Here is a 19,608-nt window from a genome sequence, read left to right as displayed (position 1 = left end):
TTAAACACTAAGGCATATTTTTGACTATTAGAGCCGTTTATGATCACTGAAATCAAACATTACTTATATTTTATTGTTACAACCGAAGTGTTTCTGGTTATTCTGGTGTTTATAATACCACAAAATGCACTTTTCATATTTATAAAAACGCACGTGCTTCTGAGGAGTAACTGTTATGAAATCGCGTTTTATTCTATTTTAAGGGTACTTCAACTTCACAGACAAATGTGTTACAGGTTTGTAAATTAGTGTCCATTCTTACTGGTTGAAACTAGAGTCTAGGTGAAAATTATGCCTTAGTGTTTAAAAGCTAGGGTCTGTCCCTTTAAAAGTAAAATTAGCATAAAAGCTGATGGGGAATAACAGGTGTATGGCACGGACAGCCACAAGAGACAAACACCTGTCGTAGATGTAGAGACAAGGACTGGGATGTGGAGGTGGACAGTAAAATGAGCATACTAAGCCCACAGGTAAAAGCTGATGGGGAATAACAGGTGTATGGCACGGACAGCCACAAGAGACAAACACCTGTCGTAGATGTAGAGACAAGGACTGGGATGTGGAGGTGGACAGTAAAATGAGCATACTAAGCCCACAGGTAAAAGCTGATGGGGAATAACAGGTGTGTGGCACGGACAGCCACAAGAGACAAACACCTGTCGTAGATGTAGAGACAAGGACTGGGATGTGGAGGTGGACAGCAACAGAAGTTGAACGATAGGAGGAGCTGCCAGATCGGGAAACAATGAGATGGAATTCAAAGAAATGACAGGAAAGGGGCAGTTTTAACAACTGTAATTACTGTTTTAATTGTATAAAATACCAGTAGTTGTATATTAAACGCGTTTCTGATCGCCCTAGTGTCTAGGTGTACTAGGTCAAATTTATATTCCTAATAAAACAATTTCCCGAACGTACGAAATTATATGAGCTACTTACACATATTAAAACGATCAAAAACACATTGGATATATACAAATACTGATATTTAAAACAAGAAAGTATATTTACTACTGATATTCAATTGTTAAAGTTTGTTTTGTTTAACGACACCACTAGAACACATTGATTTATTAATCAATTCTATGGTACTTCTGACACGCAGGGGAGCGAGGGGGGGGGGGAGAGTTAGTTTAAAAAGGGAGGTAATCCGTAATCATGGAGCTCATAAGCTAATGAATATCAGCGTTATTCTTGATAAATAATGTCTTATTTTGCATTTAACATAAAGTCTGAATACATCGGTGGGCCCATTCAGGGGCGTAGCGTGATCTGGACCTGGGGGAGGGGGGGGGGGGCAGGTTCGAATATGAATCAAGTGGACCTTTTTCTATTTTGTTTTTGCACCATCAGAAACTCCATATGTATAAACCTGTATATTTTCGTTCTGCAAGTGGACCATTTGCTTCAGCAGGAGGGTCGTCCGATCGTCCGAACCCCCCGAACCCTCGTAGCCTACACCCCTGCCACTGGGCTGTTACTGGTTACAGCCAGTGATCCACAACTCTCAATATCTGTGTGGTTCTTAACCATATGTCCGACGCCATATACCTATAAATAAAATGCGTTGAGTGCGTCGTTTAATAAAACCAGCCAGCGCGGGCGGTCCCTTCTCACATCCATCCCAAACACTTTTTTCTGTCCAGGGCGGAGGAGGCGGCATATGTCGACACCCGTACCCATGACAGGCGTGCGCTACAACATCTTGCTCTGAATGTGCATGTTAAGCCCTATGACCTGACCTGACCTAACCTGTTATCAGCAAAGTGGAATGTCAGGTGATCGGATCGTCCATGAGTTACTACAGCGGCACACGACCGTCACACCCGCTTACGACCCTTACGTCACGGTTCTTACGTCACTGCTCTTACGTCACTACCGACACACACGCTTACGGCTCTTATACCACAGATTTCTAACTGCATCTTCGTCGGCGTCTGCCACACCTTGTCTGAAAAAAATAATACCGGAAACTCTTTACGTGAGTCAAATATTGGTGTTAACGACCTTGACCTTGATACGGTGCCTCAGTCGTATTGAGTTGATAGACCATTTGATTTTAAGTGATGATCTGACCATGTTATACACGTTTCTGTTTTAATACCCTGAAATAAAACTCTATCTTGATGAAATAAACACTTTGCTTGTTTGTGTTGTTTAACGACACCACTAGAGCACATTGATTTATTAATCATCGGCTATTGGATGTCAGCTACATTGTTTCATTAGTAACACCATCTCACAGACAGGATAGCACATACCACGGCCTTTGATATACCAGTCGTGGTGCACTGGCTGGAACGAGATATAGCCACCTACGGGGATATCCAAAATGACCTCATTTCCATTCAAAAAGACACAGCGTCACATATTCATAGGGCATTTGAATATCAAGTAATGGCGGACTGTAATTAAAGTTGCGTGTACAGTTTACAAAAACATGTATTAAGTTTGAGATTATATGTTAAAGAGATTATTACCCTCGTGTATTTCGGTATCGTCAATATCATATATTAGGGATACAAATAATGTATTATGCCCGCCAGAGGGTCGCATAATACAATTTGTATTCCTAATATATGATATTGGCGATACCGAAAAACACTCTGGTAATACCCACCCGCCCCATATCTCCTCTCTCTCTCTCTCTCTCTCTCTCTCTCTCTCTCTCTCTCTCTCTCTCTCTCTCTCTCTCTCTCTCTCTCTCTCTCTCTCTCTCTCTCTCTCTCTCTCTCTCTCTCTCTCTCTCTCTCTCTCTATATCTATGTATGTATCTCTCTATCTCTTTCTCTCTCTATCTGTATACACACAGTTACGCACGGCGCACACGTACACCAACACACACACATACCGATATGCTCGCTCTATGAAGAGAACGGTATATATATATATAGTTACGTTATTTATATATATATATATATATATATGTATGTATGTATGTATATATATATATATATATAAACATCGCTGCTCCCACATTGTCACACCCACCCACCCCCGTTTCCTACGCCAGTGTATATATACACACACACACAGACACACACACACACACACACACACACACACACATATATATATATATATATATATATATATATATACATACACACATACATATATATATATATATATATATATATATATTTATATACACACACACACACACACACACACACACACACACACACATATATATATATATATATATATATATATATATATATATATATATATATATATTTATATATTATACACACACACACACACACACACACACACACACACACACACACATACACAGGCAGGCAGGCAGGCAACAATTGCTAAAGATGAAAACAAAAACAATGCCGTTAACTTTGTTTATTGCACAGATGGAAACAAAACCTTGAGTTACCTCCCTCTTTGCACTGACACGTTTCCACTGATTGGCTTATTCCATGCAACCGGAAACTCATTTCTGTGCGCATCACGATGGCGACGTCTTTCTGTAGTATTTGCTACCGCCGCTCGTCACAGCGAGATAGTACATCCAGGCAGATTATGTGCAGTGTCCCATCCGGCAGGCACTTGCACACCAGTTCTTCATGTTGAAGTAGATATACTTGTCACACGATTTCAGACTAATATGTTTTCGATTACCCTGTAAGTGCAAACAGACTTTAAATACACACTGCCCGAAAATTCCGTATCATGTAAAGTTCAAGACACACGAATTATTCGTTGCAATTTTTGTCCTATGTTTTGGCGACGTCCCGGCTATTTTAATCATGAAACTGTAGTCTGAGGGAGCTAGACGGACATTTGGACGGTTATGACGCTCTAGTTACTTTGGACGATTATGACGCACGCACTACTTTTGACGGTTATGACGCACTCATTGCTTTGGACGGTTATGACGCACTCAATACTTTGGACGATTATGACGCACGCATTACTTTGGACGGTTATGACGCACTCATTGCTTTGAACGGTTATGACGCACTCAATACTTTGGACGATTATGACGCACGCATTACTTTGGACGGTTATGACGCACTCATTGCTTTGGACGGTTATGACGCACTCAATACTTTGGACGATTATGACGCACTCAATACTTTGGACGGGTATGACGCACGCATTACTTTGCACGATTATGACGCAAGTAGTATCCAGGCCTGTTGACAGTCATGATTGACCTACTTTCCCGTGATCACGTGACCTTGGTAGGAGACAATGGGCTTTGTGTAGGAAACAATGGCCTTTGTATAGTTGGGTGCAGGTGTCTGACCTTGGTAGGAAACAATGGCTTTTGTATAGGAAACAATGTCCTTTGTATGGGGGGGGGGGGGGGGGGGGGGGGTGCAGGTGTATGGCCTCGGTAGGAAACAATGGCTTTTGTGTAGGAGACAATGACACAATGGTCTTTGTGTAGGAAACAATGACACAATGGCTTTTGTATAGGAAACAATGGCCTTTGTATAGGTGGGTGCAGATGTATGGTCTTGATAGGAAACAATGGCCTTGGAAAGGTATGCGATCATGGTAAGAGACAATGGCCTCTGTGTAGGTGTGCGATCATGGTGAATTCAATTCAATTTATTGCATATTACCAAACAAACTGGTGTCAGCAAACAAATAAAAGCAAAGAAACAACAACAATTAATAATAACAATATGTACAGGCCAGGTGTAAGTCTGGCGTTGGTTTTGGCTTCATTGTATAACGTCTATTGTGTTGTTGTGTTTTTGTATTCACAGTGGACATAGACGTGAATGTTTTTTCACAGTGTTTTATTCTAGACACCCAAAATAATAGCCGTTAAAATATGTCTCGTGGGGAAGGACTGTAGCTGTTTGCTGACTGTTTGGTCTAAAGTGAGGCTTTCATGTCGCCAAACAAAATGCGTGTGTGATGATTTTCATTCATTTGTATTTCGTTAGCACATTGTCGACGTTTTCTTTGTTGTCGTCATTCAGCCATTCATTCATTCGCTTTATAATAGAGGAGTACTTTATCAGACCTCTTCATCAGCCCTCATACAAAGGCATTTGATCACGCCTCTCCGAGTGTTTATGAAGCCAGGTGAACTGCAAAAGACATACCGACGCGTGCCCGTCTTAAGTAGCAGAATAAATTTGTTATGGTATGCACACTGACCGTCAAAGTTTGTTCGTGTTTAGCGACATCACTAGAGGACATTGATTTATGAATCATCGGTTATTGGATGAAAAACATAATTTTGACAGTTTTAGAGAGGAAACCCGCTAAATTTTTTCCATGAGTAACAAGGGATCTTTTATATATACAATCTCATACCCCTTATGGGGCCAGTATTTCATAATTAAATACAAACTTGTGTGTGTGTGTGTGTGTGTGTGTGTGTGTGTGCGCGCGCGCGCGGGTGCTGGTGTTGACTGAATTAGGTCAAACGCGAAGGTGGTAACTAGTGTGTGTGTGTGTGTGTGTGTGTGTGTGTGTGTGTGTGTGAAACACCCCCAGCCCATTGCTATAGAGAAAGAAAGCCATTGTTTCCTACCAAGGTCAGACACCTGCACCCACCTATACAAAGGCCATTGTTTCCTACACAAAGCCCATTGTCTCCTACCAAGGTCACGTGATCACGGGAAAGTATGTCAATCATGACTCTCAACAGGCCTGGATACTACTGACGCACGCATTACTTTGCACGGTTATGACGCACTCATTACTTTGGACGGGTATGACGCCCTCAGTACTTTTGGCGGTTGTGACGATCTCATTACTTTGGACGGTAACGATGCACTCAGTACTTTAGACTGTTATGGCACACTCAGTACTTTGGACTGTTATGGCACACTCAGTACTTTAGACTGTTATGGCACACTCAGTACTTTAGACTGTTATGGCACACTCAGTACTTTAGACTGTTATGGCACACTCAGTACTTTGGACTGTTATGACGCACTCAGTACTTTAGACTGTTATGGCACACTCAGTACTTTGGACTGTTATGACGCACTCAGTACTTTAGACTGTTATGGCACACTCAGTACTTTGGACTGTTATGGCACACTCAGTACTTTGGACTGTTATGGCACACTCAGTACTTTGGACTGTTATGACGCACTCAGTACTTTGGACTGTTATGGCACACTCAGTACTTTGGACTGTTATGGCACACTCAGTACTTTAGACTGTTATGACGCACTCAGTACTTTAGACTGTTATGGCACACTCAGTACTTTGGACTGTTATGGCACACTCAGTACTTTAGACTGTTATGGCACACTCAGTACTTTGGACTGTTATGGCACACTCAGTACTTTGGACTGTTATGGCACACTCAGTACTTTAGACTGTTATGGCACACTCAGTACTTTGGACTGTTATGGCACACTCAGTACTTTAGACTGTTATGGCACACTCAGTACTTTGGACTGTTATGGCACACTCAGTACTTTGGACTGTTATGGCACACTCAGTACTTTGGACTGTTATGACGCACTCAGTACTTTAGACTGTTATGGCACACTCAGTACTTTGGACTGTTATGGCACACTCAGTACTTTGGACTGTTATGGCACACTCAGTACTTTGGACTGTTATGACGCACTCAGTACTTTAGACTGTTATGGCACACTCAGTACTTTGGACTGTTATGGCACACTCAGTACTTTAGACTGTTATGGCACACTCAGTACTTTGGACTGTTATGGCACACTCAGTACTTTAGACTGTTATGGCACACTCAGTACTTTGGACTGTTATGGCACACTCAGTACTTTGGACTGTTATGACGCACTCAGTACTTTAGACTGTTATGGCACACTCAGTACTTTGGACTGTTATGGCACACTCAGTACTTTAGACTGTTATGGCACACTCAGTACTTTGGACTGTTATGGCACACTCAGTACTTTGAACTGTTATGGCGCACTCAGTACTTTAGACTGTTATGACGCCCTCAGTACTTTGGACTGTTATGGCACACTCAGTACTTTGGACTGTTATGGCACACTCAGTACTTTGGACTGTTATGACGCACTCAGTACTTTAGACTGTTATGGCACACTCAGTACTTTGGACTGTTATGGCACACTCAGTACTTTAGACTGTTATGGCACACTCAGTACTTTGGACTGTTATGGCACACTCAGTACTTTAGACTGTTATGGCACACTCAGTACTTTGGACTGTTATGGCACACTCAGTACTTTGGACTGTTATGACGCACTCAGTACTTTAGACTGTTATGGCACACTCAGTACTTTGGACTGTTATGACGCACTCAGTACTTTAGACTGTTATGGCACACTCAATACTTTGGACTGTTATGGCACACTTAGTACTTTAGACTGTTATGGCACACTCAGTACTTTGGAATGTTATGGCACACTCAGTACTTTGGACTGTTATGGCACACTCAGTACTTTAGACTGTTATGGCACACTCAGTACTTTAGACTGTTATGGCGCACTCAGTACTTTGGACTGTTATGACGCACTCAGTACTTTGGACTGTTATGGCACACTCAGTACTTTAGACTGTTATGGCACACTCAGTACTTTGGACTGTTATGACGCACTCATTACCGTCCAAATGCCCGTCTATCTCTCATACGTGTTAAACAAAAATAACTTCCTTTTTTAAAAATTAAGTGTAAATGAAAAGATTTCTTTACAAATGATCATCAAACTAAATCTTATTTTACAATGCAGATATGAAGAAAACTGATGGAACAGCCAGCTTAGAGAACGCACTGTTTTACCTTTAGTCTCAGCTTGTTCTGTTTAACAACACCACTAGAGCAATTATTAATCATCGGCTATTGGGTGTCAAACATTTGGTAATTTTAACCTCAGGTCTTAGAGAGGAAACCCGCTACATATTTTCCATTAGTAGAAAGGGATCTTTAATATGCAAAAATAGGATAACACATACCACGTCCTTTGATATAGCAGTCATGATGCATTGGCTGGAACGACAAATAGCCCAAACTGTTATCGATTACTTCGATAGCAATGCAGCTAAAGCTCTTCTAGCATTTTGTCATGTATTAAAAATTAAATTAATCTATATACTTTGATGACAATTTGTTAAGAAACCTTTTTTATTTACGTATACATTTTTGTAAAACATAGTTCTGTAAAACATATGAGTTAGTAAGGGTTAAGGTCTCAGAAATATGTTTTAATATAAGATTTAACATTATTCATTGTAGAGTTATATGCCGATTCATTGTAGAGTTATATGTCAATTCATTGTAGAGTTATATGTCAATTCATTGTAGCGTTATATGTCAATTCATTGTAGAGTTATATGTCAATTCATTGTAGAGTTATATGTCAATTCATTGTAGCGTTATATGTCAATTCATTGTAGCGTTATATGTCGATTCATTGTAGAGTTATATGTCAATTCATTGTAGAGTTATATGTCAATTCATTGGTTTCTTTTTCACTCAAACTGACTAGAAACCAATTAAACCTCTACTGACTTATGTTGCATCCATTATTCCTAGCGGTAGCCGACACGTTGGAAAACGTAATAAATTCATTTTAAAATGTGTATGTTACATGAAATACTCACACAGACGTAATACTCGTCGTGTTTGTCACATTAAATTTACAGAAGTAACACCCGTGTCTGTTACATGACATATACACCCAGGAGTAACACACGTGTCTGTTGCATGACATATACACCCAGAAGTAACACACGTGTCTGTTACATGACATATACACCCAGAAGTAACACCCGTGTCTGTTACATGCCATATACACCCAGAAGTAACACCCGTGTCTGTTACATGACATATACACCCAGGAGTAACACCCGTGTCTGTTACATGACATATACACCCAGGAGTAGCACCCGTGTCTGTTACATGACATATACACCCAGAAGTAACACCCGTGTCTGTTACATGCCATATACACCCAGGAGTAACACACGTGTCTGTTACATGACATATACACCCAGAAGTAACACCCGTGTCTGTTACATGACATATACACCCAGAAGTAACACCCGTGTCTGTTACATGACATATACACCCAGAAGTAACACACGTGTCTGTTACATGACATATACACCCAGAAGTAACACACGTGTCTGTTACATGACATATACACCCAGAAGTAACACCCGTGTCTGTTACATGCCATATACACCCAGAAGTAACACCCGTGTCTGTTACATGCCATATACACCCAGGAGTAACACCCGTGTCTGTTACATGACATATACACCCAGAAGTAACACCCGTGTCTGTTACATGACATATACACCCAGGAGTAGCACCCGTGTCTGTTACATGACATATACACCCAGAAGTAACACACTTGTATGTTACATGGCACATACACCCAGAAGTAACACACGTGTCTGTTACATGACATATACACCCAGGAGTAACACACTAACTTGAAATACACCGAAGTAACACACGCCGTGTCTCTTATATAAAATACTCTCACAGAAGTAACACACGTGTCTCTTATATTAAATACTCATACAAAAATAACACTAGGCGTGTCTCTTATATTAAATACTCACACAGTAGTGACACACGACATATCTCTTATATTAAATACTCACACAGTAGTAACACACGGCGTGTCTCTTATATTAAATACTCACACAGTAGTGACACACGACATATCTCTTATATTAAATACTAACACAGTAGTAACACACGGCGTGTCTCTTATATTAAATACTAACACAGTAGTAACACACGGCGTGTCTCTTATATTAAATACTCACACAGTAGTGACACACGACATATCTCTTATATTAAATACTCACACAGTAGTGACACACGACATATCTCTTATATTAAATACTCACACGGTAGTAATACACGCCGTGTCTCTTATATTAAATACTAACACAGTAGTAACACACGCCGTGTCTCTTATATCCAATACTCACACAGTAGTAACACACGTCGTGTCTCTTATATTAAATACTCACACAGTAGTAATACACGCCGTGTCTCTTATATCCAATAGTCACACAGTAGTAATACACGCCGTGTCTCTTATATCCAATAGTCACACAGTAGTAACACACGTCGTGTCTCTTATATTAAATACACACACAGTAGTAACACACGTCGTGTCTCTTATATTAAATACTCACACAGTAGTAACACACGTCGTGTCTCTTATATTAAATACTCACACAGTAGTAATACACGCCGTGTCTCTTATATCCAATAGTCACACAGTAGTAATACACGCCGTGTCTCTTATATCCAATAGTCACACAGTAGTAACACACGTCGTGTCTCTTATATTAAATACACACACAGTAGTAACACACGTCGTGTCTCTTATATTAAATACTCAAACAGTAGCAACACATGACATATCTCTTATATTAAATACTCACACAGAAGTAACACACGGCGTAATTCTTATGTTAAATACCCACACAATAGTAACACACGCCGTGTCTATTGTATCAAATACTCACACAGAAGTAACACACACGGCGTGTCTTTTATATTAAACTGTCATACATAGTAACAAACAGTGTGTCTCTTATATTAAATACTCACACAGAAGTAACACACGTCGTGTCTTTTATATTAAATACTCACACAGTAGTAACACACGCCGTGTCTCTTGTATTAAATACTCAAACAGTAGTAACACACGCCGTGTCTCTTATATTAAATACTCACACAGTAGTAACACACGCCGTGTCTCTTATATCCAATACTCATACAAAAAGAACACACGTCGTGTCTCTTATATTAAATACTCACACAGTAGTAACACACGCCGTGTCTCTTGTATTAAATACTCAAACAGTAGTAACAGACGCCGTTTCTCTTATATTAAATACTCACACAGTAGTAACACACGCCGTGTCTCTTATATCCAATACTCATACAAAAATAACACACGTCGTGTCTCTTATATTAAATACTCACACAGTAGTAACACACGCCGTGTCTCTTGTATTAAATACTCAAACAGTAGTAACACACGCCGTGTCTCTTATATTAAATACTCACACAGTAGTAACACACGCCGTGTCTCTTATATCCAATACTCATACAAAAATAACACACGGCGTGTCTCTTATATTAAATACTCACACAGTAGTAACACACGGCGTGTCTTTTATATTAAATACTCACACAGAAGTAACACACGGCGTGTCTCTTATATTAAATACTCACACAGTAGTAACACACGGCTTGTCTCTTATATTAAATACTCACACAGAAGTAACACACGTCGTGTCTCTTATATTAAATACTCACACAGTAGTAACACACGCCGTGTCTCTTGTATTAAATACTCAAACAGTAGTAACACACGCCGTGTCTCTTATATCCAATACTCATACAAAAATAACACACGGCGTGTCTCTTATATTAAATACTCACACAGTAGTAACACACGCCGTGTCTCTTATATTAAATACTCACACAGTAGTAACACACGCCGTGTCTCTTATATCCAATACTCATACAAAAATAACACACGTCGTGTCTCTTATATTAAATACTCACACAGTAGTAACACACGCCGTGTCTCTTGTATTAAATACTCAAACAGTAGTAACACACGCCGTGTCTCTTATATTAAATACTCACACAGTAGTAACACACGCCGTGTCTCTTATATCCAATACTCAAACAGTAGTAACACACGGCGTGTCTCTTATATTAAATACTCACACAGTAGTAACACACGGCGTGTCTCTTATATTAAATACTCACACAGTAGTAACACACGGCGTGTCTTTTATATTAAATACTCACACAGTAGTAACACACGGCGTGTCTCTTATATTAAATACTCACACAGAAGTAACACACGTCGTGTCTCTTATATTAAATACACACACATAAGTAAAACGCCGTGTCTCTTATATTAAATACTCACACAGAAATAACACACGCCGTGTCTTTTATATTAAATACTCACACAGTAGTAACACGTCGTGTCTCTTATATTAAAGACTCACAGAGAAGTGACACACGTCGTGCATGTTACAAGAAATACTCACACAGTAGTAGCACACGTCGTGTCTCTTATATTAAATACTCACACAGTAGTAGCACACGTCGTGTCTCTTATATTAAATACTCACACAGTAGTAGCACACGTCGTGTCTCTTATATTAAATACTCACACAGTAGTAGCACACGTCGTGTCTCTTATATTAAATACTCACACAGTAGTAACACACGTCGTGTCTCTTATATTAAATACTCACACAGTAGTAACACACGTCGTGTCTCTTATATTAAATACTCACACAGTAGTAGCACACGTCGTGTCTCTTATATTAAATACTCACACTAGTAGCACACGTCGTGTCTCTTATATTAAATACTCACACAGTAGTAGCACACGTCGTGTCTCTTATATTAAATACTCACACAGTAGTAACACACGTCGTGTCTCTTATATTAAATACTCACACAGAAATAACACACGCCGTGTCTCTTATATTAAATACTCACACAGTAGTAGCACACGTCGTGTCTCTTATATTAAATACTCACACAGAAATAACACACGTCGTGTCTCTTATATTAAATACTCATACAGTAGTAACACGTCGTGTCTCTTATATTAAATACTCACACAGAAATAACACACGTCGTGTCTCTTATATTAAATACTCACACAGTAGTAGCACACGTCGTGTCTCTTATATTAGATACTCACACAGTAGTAGCACACGTCGTGTCTCTTATATTAAATACTCACACAGTAGTAGCACACGTCGTGTCTCTTATATTAAATACTCACACAGTAGTAGCACACGTCGTGTCTCTTATATTAAATACTCACACAGTAGTAACACACGTCGTGTCTCTTATATTAAATACTCACACAGTAGTAACACACGTCGTGTCTCTTATATAAATACTCACACAGAAATAACACACGCCGTGTCTCTTATATTAAATAGTCACACAGTAGTAACACGTCGTGTCTCTTATATTAAATACTCACACAGAAATAACACACGTCGTGTCTCTTATATTAAATACTCACACAGTAGTAGCACACGTCGTGTCTCTTATATTAAATACTCACACAGTAGTAGCACACGTCGTGTCTCTTATATTAAATACTCACACAGTAGTAGCACACGTCGTGTCTCTTATATTAAATACTCACACAGTAGTAGCACACGTCGTGTCTCTTATATTAAATACTCACACAGTAGTAACACACGTCGTGTCTCTTATATTAAATACTCACACAGAAATAACACACGCCGTGTCTCTTATATTAAATAGTCACACAGTAGTAACACGTCGTGTCTCTTATATTAAATACTCACACAGAAATAACACACGTCGTGTCTCTTATATTAAATACTCACACAGTAGTAGCACACGTCGTGTCTCTTATATTAAATACTCACACAGTAGTAGCACACGTCGTGTCTCTTATATTAAATACTCACACAGTAGTAACACACGTCGTGTCTCTTATATTAAATACTCATACAAAAATAACACACGTCGTGTCTCTTATATTAAATACTCATACAGTAGTAACACGTCGTGTCTCTTATATTAAATACTCATACAGTAGTAGCACACGTCGTGTCTCTTATATTAAATACTCACACAGTAGTAGCACACGTCGTGTCTCTTATATTAAATACTCACACAGTAGTAGCACACGTCGTGTATGCAACGTAATACTCACACCGTAATAACAAATATCGTGTATGTCACATGAATCACTCACAGAGTAGTAACCAATATCGTGTATACTACATGGAATACTCACGTTGTAGTAACACATGTCGTGTATGCCACATGGAATACTCACACAGTAGTAGCACACGTCGTGTATGCCACGTGTAATACTCACACAGTAGTAGCACACGTCGTGTATGCCACGTCTAATACTCACACCGCAATAACAAATATCGTGTATACTACATGGAATACTCATGCTGTAGTAACACACGTCGTGTATGCCACATGGAATACTCACACAGTAGTAGCACACGTCGTGTATGCCACGTGTAATACTCACACAGTAGTAGCACACGTCGTGTATGCCACATCTAATACTCACACACCGTGTCCGTCTGTAATACACCTAACAGTTAGCAATAACAAATATCGTGTATACTACATGGAATACTCATGCTGTAGTAACACACGTCGTGTATGCCACATGGAATACTCACGCAGTAGTAACAAACATCGTGTATGCCAAATAGAATACTCACGCTGTAGTAACAAACATCGTGTATGCCACATGGAATACTCACACTGTAGTAACGCACATCGTGTATACCACATGGAATACTCACGCATTAGTAACACACATCGTGTATACTACATGAAATACTCACGCAGTAGTAACAAACATCGTGTATGTTACATGGAATACTAACGCAGTAGTAACAAACATCGTGTATACTACATGGAATACTAACGCAGTAGTAACACACATCGTGTATACTACATGAAATAATCACGCAGTAGTAACACACATCGTGTATGTTACATGGAATACTCACGCAGTAGTAACAAACACCGTGCATACTACATGGAATACTCACGCAGTAGTAACAAACATCGTGTATGTTACATGGAATACTAACGCAGTAGTAACAAACATCGTGTATACTACATGGAATACTAACGCAGTAGTAACACACATCGTGTATACTACATGAAATACTCAGCAGTAGTAGCACACGTCGTGTATGTTACATGAAATACTCACGCAGTAGTAACACACGTCGTGTATGTTACATGGAATACTCACGAAGTAGTAACAAACATCGTGTATGTTACATGGAATACTCACGCAGTAGTAACAAATATCGTGTATACTACATGAAATACTCACGCAGTAGTAACACACATCATGTATGTTACATGGAATACTCACGCAGTAGTAACAAACATCGTGTATGTTACATGCTGCCTTGAAACGCTCCTTGTGGAAATTGGAGAAATACAATTCATATGTTACACGCGTTTGCCCATTGCGGTTTGCACGAGTCACCTCCACAGCAACCACGCCCAGGCCAACCCGTGCTTTTAGTGTAAATACTTCACACAGTAGGAACCGTCGTGTCTCTTATATTAAGACTCACAGAGAAGTGACACACGATCGTGTAGTTACACAAGAATGGACTCACACAGTATTTAGCCACACGTCGTGTCTCTTATATTAAATAACTCATAAAGTAGTAACGCAACGTAGTGTATCTCTTATTTAAATTACTCACACAGTAGTAAAACGTCATGTCTCTTATATTAAAGACTCACAGAGAAGTAAACTACTTCACGTGGGTTGTCTCGATACTATACTACGTATACGCGAATAATAGGCTTCTCACAACAGTCTAAGTAGGCACCCCCGGGTATGAAAACGTAATACTCAACACCCGGAATAACAAATATCGTTCTGCTTTCACTTGATCACTCACAGAGATAGTAACCAATATCGTGTATCATACATGGAATACCACGTTTGTAGTAACACCATGTCCGGTGTACGCCACATGGAATACTCACACAGTAGTAGCACACCTCGTGTATGCCAGACAGTCAATACCGTCACACCAAGTAGTGAGCACACGTCGTGTATTCCACGTCTAATAACTCACACGTGACCGAATACAAATCATCGTGTATACTACCATGGAACTACCTCATGATGTATAAGCTAACACGTCGTGTATGCCACATAGAATACTCACGCTGTAGTAACAACATCGTGTAATGCCACATGGAATACTCACGCTGTAAGTACACAACATAGGGTATACCACATGGACATACTCACTCAGTATAACAAACATCGTGTATGCCAAATAGAATACTCACGCTGTAGTAACAACATCGTGTATGCCACATGGATACTCACGCTGTATACGCACATCGTGTATCCACAGTGGAATACTCACGCAGTATAACAAACATCGTGTATATCCACATGGAATACTCACGCAGTAGTACACACACGTCGTGTATAATACATGAAATACTCCGCGCAGAGTAACACACATCGTGTATACTACATGAATACTCACGCCAGTAGTAACAAACCTCGGGTATACTACCTGGAATACTCACGCAGTAGTACCACGCAGAATCGTGGATTCTTGTATACTACATGAAATACTCACGCAGTAGTAACAAACATCGTGTATGAGGTCAGCTACTGTAATACGAATTCGCAGCGGGTACAAAACGGGCGCAGCGTGTATACTACATGGAATACTAACGCAGTTAGTAACACACATCGTGTACTGACCTAGAGTGAATACTCACGCAGTAGTAACACACATCGTGTATGTTACATGGATATACTCCACGCAGTCAGTAGACAACATCGTGCATACGACGTACATGTGAATACTCAGGTAGGCTGTGCATGGTAACACACTGGGGGGGGGTCGTGTATGGGCCACCGTTGGATTACTCACGTTGTAGTAACAAACATCGTGTATGTCACATAGAATACTCACGCTGTAGTAACAACACATCGTGTATGCTCACATGGAATACGCACGCTGTAGTAACACACATCGTGTATACCACATGGAATACTCACGCAGTATCACAAACATCGTGTATGCAAATAGAATACTCACCGCTGTAGTACCAACATCGTGTATGGCCACATGAACTACTGACATCTCGTAACCGCCACATCGTGTATACCACATGGAAACTCACGCAGTAGTAACAACATCGTGTATGCCACATGGATACTCACGCAGTAGTACACACATCGGTATGCATACATGAAATACTCGCGCAGTAGTAACACACATCGTGTATACTACATGAAATACTCACGCAGTAGTAACAAACATCGTGTATACTACATGGAATACTCACGCAGTAGTAACACACATCGTGTATACTACATGAAATACTCACGCAGTAGTAACAAACATCGTGTATGTTACATGGAATACTAACGCAGTAGTAACAAACATCGTGTATACTACATGGAATACTAACGCAGTAGTAACACACATCGTGTATAGCTACATGATAATTACTCACGCAGTAGTAACACACAGCGTGTATGTTCATGGAATACTCACGCCATAGTAACAACACATCGTGCATACTACATTGAATACTCATGCTGTAGAACACACGTCGTGTATGCACATGGAATACTCACGTTGAGTACACAACATCGTGTATGACTCACAGCAGAATCCACGCTGTATAACCAACATCGTGTATGCCACATGGAATACTCACGCTGTAGTAACACACATCGTGTATACCACATGGAATACTCACGCAGTAGTAACAAACATCGTGTATGCCAAATAGAATACTCACGCTGTAGTAACAAACATCGTGTATGCCACATGGAATACTCACGCTGTAGTAACGCACATCGTGTATACCACATGGAATACTCACGCAGTAGTAACAAACATCGTGTATGCCACATGGAATACTCACGCAGTAGTAACACACATCGTGTATAATACATGAAATACTCGCGCAGTAGTAACACACATCGTGTATACTACATGAAATACTCACCGCAGTATAGACTAACCTCGCTGCGTATACTACCTGGATACTCACGCAGTCAGTAACACACATCTTGTATACTACATGAAATACTCACGCAGTAGTAACAAACATCGTGTATGTTACATGGAATACTAACGCAGTAGTAACAAACATCGTGTATACTACATGGAATACTAACGCAGTAGTAACACACATCGTGTATACTACATGAAATACTCACGCAGTAGTAACACACATCGTGTATGTTACATGGAATACTCACGCAGTAGTAACAAACATCGTGCATACTACATGGAATACTCACGCAGTAGTAACACACATCGTGTATACTACATGAAATACTCAGCAGTAGTAGCACACGTCGTGTATGTTACATGAAATACTCACGCAGTAGTAACACACGTCGTGTATGTTACATGGAATACTCACGAAGTAGTAACAAACATCGTGTATGTTACATGGAATACTCACGCAGTAGTAACAAATATCGTGTATACTACATGAAATACTCACGCAGTAGTAACACACATCATGTATGTTACATGGAATACTCACGCAGTAGTAACAAACATCGTGTATGTTACATGCTGCCTTGAAACGCTCCTTGTGGAAAGTGGAGAGTCTATTCGGAATGTTACACGCGTTTGCCCATTGCGGTTGCACGAGTCACCTCCAAGTATAAGCAGATGGACGACATGAATCAGAGGAGAAGAAGAAGAGATAGATAGAGAGAGAGAGAGAGAGAGAGAGAGAGAGAGAGATTGAGAGAGAGAGAGAGAGAGAGAGAGAGAGAGAGAGAGAGAGAGGGAGAGGGAGAGAGAGAGAGAGAGAGAGAGAGAGAGAGAGAGAGAGAGAGAGAGAGATAAGAGAGAGAGAGAGAGGGATGGAGGGAGATTGAGAGAGAGAGAGAGAGAGAGAGAGAGAGAAGAGAGAAGAGAGATAGAGATAGATGGAGGGAGGGATGGAGGGAAGGGAGGCAGGGAGGGAGGGAGAGGATCTGAGGAGAGCTCGGGGAGGAGAGGGAGAGAGAGCGCGAGGGATGGAGAGAGAGAGAGAGAGAGAGAGAGAGAGAGAGAGAGAGAGAGAGAGAGAGATCGTTTTTCTTTAATACTTAGACGAAATAAACCTTTAAAATCTTTCTATTTATTGTGTTTATCTTTAATGCTATCTAAGGGGCGGACGTAGCCCAGTGGTAGAGCGCACGCCTGATGCGCGGTCTATCGATGATCGATGCCCTTCGATGAGCCCATTGGGCTATTTCTCGTTCCAGCCAGTGCACCACGACTGGTGTATATCAAAGGTATGTTCTATCCTGTCTGTGTGATTGTGCATATAAAGATCTATTGCTACTAATGGAAAAATGTAGCGGGTTTCCTCTCTGCGACTGTGCCAAAATGACCATATTTTTTATATCCAATAGCAGATAATTAATAAATTAATGTTCTCAAGTGGTGTCGTTAAACGAGACAAGCTGTTTTTAATAGTATCTATCTTTTTCCTTCTTCTTTTTTTTAAAGTTCAAACTGGTGGGCGGTCGGCTCATTGTGCACCACGGCTTGTATATCACAGGCCGAGTTATGTGCTATCGTGTCTATAGGATTTTGCACTTGCTACTAATGACAGAATACAGCGGAAATCCAATTACAAAATGCTTGCCATCCAGTAGCCGATTATTAACATATCAATGTACTCTAATCATGTCAATAAACAAAATAAAATTTAAAAAAAAAGGAAAAATTACAGAATAGAAAATAAAATACCAACCCTATAGTGAAGTTACAATTTTCTCTCAATCATACCCGCAAGTCTTGACGTTGGCGTGTTCTGTACTGTGACAATAACTTATGTTTACTGAAGGTTCAAGCACGCCTACTCGGTTCCTGACGTCCCGCACATGTCGTTTATATCGAACGGGTCGGGTGTCAGAAAGTAATCAGGTTTCGTTTCAAATGGTCTGCCCGACAGCGTGATACAAGGTTTTGATTAAATATTTAATCAGGGCGGACCAAGAGCTATCCTCTATCACAGGGCTTGCATTACACATGTACTATATCAAATGTGGGGTGGGACGTAGTCCAGTGGTAAAGTGCTCGCTTCAAGGCACCACGACT

General features: G+C 40.2%; 1 long non-coding RNA gene across 1 annotated transcript; it reads right to left on the bottom strand.

Moving 5' to 3' along the window:
- Positions 1 to 3,345: 3,345 nt before the first annotated feature.
- LOC121386326 lies at positions 3,346 to 19,311 on the bottom strand. The gene is made up of 2 exons (XR_005959633.1): positions 19,262 to 19,311; positions 3,346 to 3,640 (listed from the first exon to the last, which is right to left on the bottom strand). It is a non-coding gene; the product is annotated as an uncharacterized LOC121386326 (long non-coding RNA).
- Positions 19,312 to 19,608: the final 297 nt, after the last annotated feature.

Source organism: Gigantopelta aegis, chromosome 12, assembly GCF_016097555.1.
Source record: "Gigantopelta aegis isolate Gae_Host chromosome 12, Gae_host_genome, whole genome shotgun sequence".
Taxonomy (NCBI): Eukaryota; Metazoa; Mollusca; class Gastropoda; order Neomphalida; family Peltospiridae; genus Gigantopelta; species Gigantopelta aegis.
This window is presented reverse-complemented; position numbering and strand designations above follow the sequence as displayed.